Source organism: Chenopodium album, chromosome 14 (assembly GCF_948465745.1).
Source record: "Chenopodium album chromosome 14, dcCheAlbu1.1, whole genome shotgun sequence".
NCBI lineage: Eukaryota > Viridiplantae > Streptophyta > Magnoliopsida > Caryophyllales > Amaranthaceae > Chenopodium > Chenopodium album.
The window spans coordinates 11,875,146-11,878,336 of record NC_137847.1 but is presented as its reverse complement, the minus strand read 5'-3'; the positions used below and the strand labels follow the sequence as shown (position 1 = coordinate 11,878,336).

Genomic DNA, 3,191 nt, shown 5'->3' with positions numbered 1-3,191 from the left:
TTGAAAGTTTTCTGGCAGATTCTCTTCAGAGTTTTTGACTTTTAGCAATGCGATCTCATTGTATTCATAATGACTCGTTATAGAAATTGTATCATCTAAACTTATGCTTAGGAGGATTCTCAAGAAACTCATGAGTATCTTGAGGTAAGAAGTTCCTACTTGTGCCCTGCTGCTACCTATTTAGATGAATTCAAATTACAATAATTCAGAGTTTAGAATCTTACAGGTTTAAAATCATACTGTTTTCTTTCTTTTGTATTTTTTTTCAACTCGAGAGTTAGGATTTGCTTACCTATTTAGATGAATTCAAATTACAGTAATTCTTCATTACTTAACCTTTTAACTAGATATGCATGCTCTTCACTCCCTTTTTAGACAAATAATTCACTATGTTGCTTCAGGTCTCAACTAAAGACACCGATATGGCAAACATGCTATTGAACTATGTGCCCGTCTATGCAATGTTACCAGTAAGCCTGCATTAATCAGCATTCAGCACAAGTATTTCCTTAATTAAGTCACACAACAAATTAAAGCAGCAGTTCAATGACTAATTTATTTACTTGTTTTGTGGCAACAGTTAGGAATAGTCACGCCAGATAACAACTTCCAGAACCAAGACGACATCAAGAGACAATTATACAAGCTAAAGGAAGCAGAATTCGATGGAGTCATGGTCGATGTTTGGTGGGGAATAATATAAGCAAAAGGACCTAAGAAGTATGACTGGAAGGCTTACAGGAGCTTATTTAAGGCCATTAATGATTGCGTCCTGAAAGTACAAGCAATAATGTCATTCCATCAATGTGGTGGTAATGTAGGTGACGGTGTTTATATCCCACTTCCTCAACGGGTACTTCAAGATGGAGATTCAAACCCTGATATCTTCTATACTAACAGACGCAGTACCAGGAACAAAGAGTACCTTACTCTTGGCATTGACAACGAACCTATCCTTGGAGGGTGGACTCCCATTCAGGGAAGTGTTTTCAAAATATCAAAAAACTAAGAAAACATTTGCACATTCCTAAAATTGAAACAAGAAAGGGAACTAATTTCTTGTTATGTAATATATTGACAAATATACAGTGATTACATGAAGAGTTTCAGAGAAAATATGTCAGATTTCCTAGATGCTGGCACAATATAGTTGACATTGAAGTAGGTCTTAGCCCAGCTGGAGAGCTACCAAGGAATTGGAGAATTTCAGGTGATATTATTACATTCAGATTTAGCTTTTTCGAATAATCAAATATACCAAATGAAGGCGATGTATTATTACTTGCTTTAACACTTTAGTAGTTAACCCCATTTCAAATTATTAATTTCGCAGTGCTATGACAAATATCTGAAAGAAGATTTCAAAAAAGCTGCAACTGATGCTGGCCATCCCGAGTGGGATGTGCCACAGTATGAAGGACAATACAATGACAGACCAGAATCAACAGAATTTTTCAGAAACAATGGTGGAAAATTCTTCCTGACTGGTACTCGAACAAGTTATTGATTCATGGTGACTAGATCCTAGAAGAAGCAACTAAAGCATTCGGTGGCTGCAAAGTCAAAATAGCAGCTAAAGTGAGTGACATAGCAGCAATAGGAACATTTATGGATAAGAATTTTTTTCGCAACTGACTACTGATTTTTTTTTTCTTTTTGTTTTTTTACTTTTGATCTATGAACAGGTTTCTGGAATACATTGGTGGTACAATGAGAAAAGTCATGCAGCGGAGCTGACTGTAGGGTACTACAACTTGTATGAAAGAGATGGGTATCGACTAATAGCAAGGATGCTTTCTAGGCACTATGGTGTTTTAGATTTTACATGTCTTGAGACGAAGGACTCTAAGCAGCCTGGTTATGTTGATAGTGCGCCATAAGAGCTTGTAAAACAGGTGGGGACTTGAGCTTAATGTCAAATACTCAGAGCATTCGAAACTGTCTGGTCATAAGAAACTTTCAAAAAATTACTGACTAATGAAATCTTCAATTGAAACATATACAAGTTTAAACCTTCAAAAACATTTTGTTGCTACGAACACATGTACATAGCATAAGTGCACAACATTATCAAAGTATGCATAGGATATAATTTTGTAATGAACCAAAATTAAATTTACTGGTAATCCAGTTCAATGTGAAATTCCACACCTCACATAGTACATTTATGCTTAGGAGGATTCTCAAGAAACTAATGAGTAGCTTGAGGTAAGAAGTGCCTACTTATGCCCTGTTGCTACCTTGCTGTACTACTGCTACCCACCTTCTACATTATGTTGCTGCTGCTACATGTTGCCATTATCTCTTTTTTTTTTTTTTTTTTTTTTTTTTACAAAAGACTGCCAGCCTTTTGTAATTTATTTGTACTGTATAATTAACATCAATTCTACTCGTATGAAAATAATAACTTTTACACATGTGTTGTATTTTTACATTGATTTAGCTTAAAAAATGCTGTTGTGAAATCTAAAATCCATCTATCACAATTACTGGTGCTAAATTTTTTTTCTAATCATCAACTATTGTTGTCATACACACCTTTATCTTAACGTTTTCAAATTGTTGAATAGATAATAATTTGTTCTTATTGACAATAATCTGTTTATTATTATTTTTAAACCAATGTTCTAAATAATAACCTATCTTATGTAAGACAATGAAAACACATGAAACAATCGTTGTCTTAGATACCTTGAAAAGGCATTTTTAAAGTTATTACATAAGCAACAATTTTATTGTTGTTATCTTTTTGGGCAACATTTTAAATAAATGTTGTCTTATGTAAAATAAATGGCTACATTTTACATATTGTTGTCTTATATAATCTAAAGCAACACTTTTTAAACCGTTGTATTGTCATATAGTACAAATTTTTCAAGATCAAGGTAACAAACAGGTAATGTTGCATTTTACTACAAAAGGCAATGTTTGTTATTTTGTTACAATTTTGTCCGTTGCCTATTCTCATTCTTTTTGTAGTGAAGGAAGTTGAAAATTTAGGCCTTATGGCCATTACTGAGTCTTTACTCGAGGATCCCAAAAAGGATTCTCCTCTTGATGTACTTTCTTTTGATTTCTATAATATGAATTCTATTTTCGAGTATATGCCTTCTCTCGAATCTTTTGAATGATGTAATAATCAATCTAATAAAGATGATAAGGTTAATAAACTGATTGAATTAATGAATGAA

At 33.3% G+C, this 3,191-nt stretch overlaps 1 pseudogene; it reads left to right on the top strand.

Annotated features, from left to right (window-relative positions):
- Window positions 1-389: 389 nt before the first annotated feature.
- On the top strand, window positions 390-1,880 carry LOC145577784 (beta-amylase-like; annotated as a pseudogene).
- The last annotated feature ends 1,311 nt before the right edge of the window (window positions 1,881-3,191 follow it).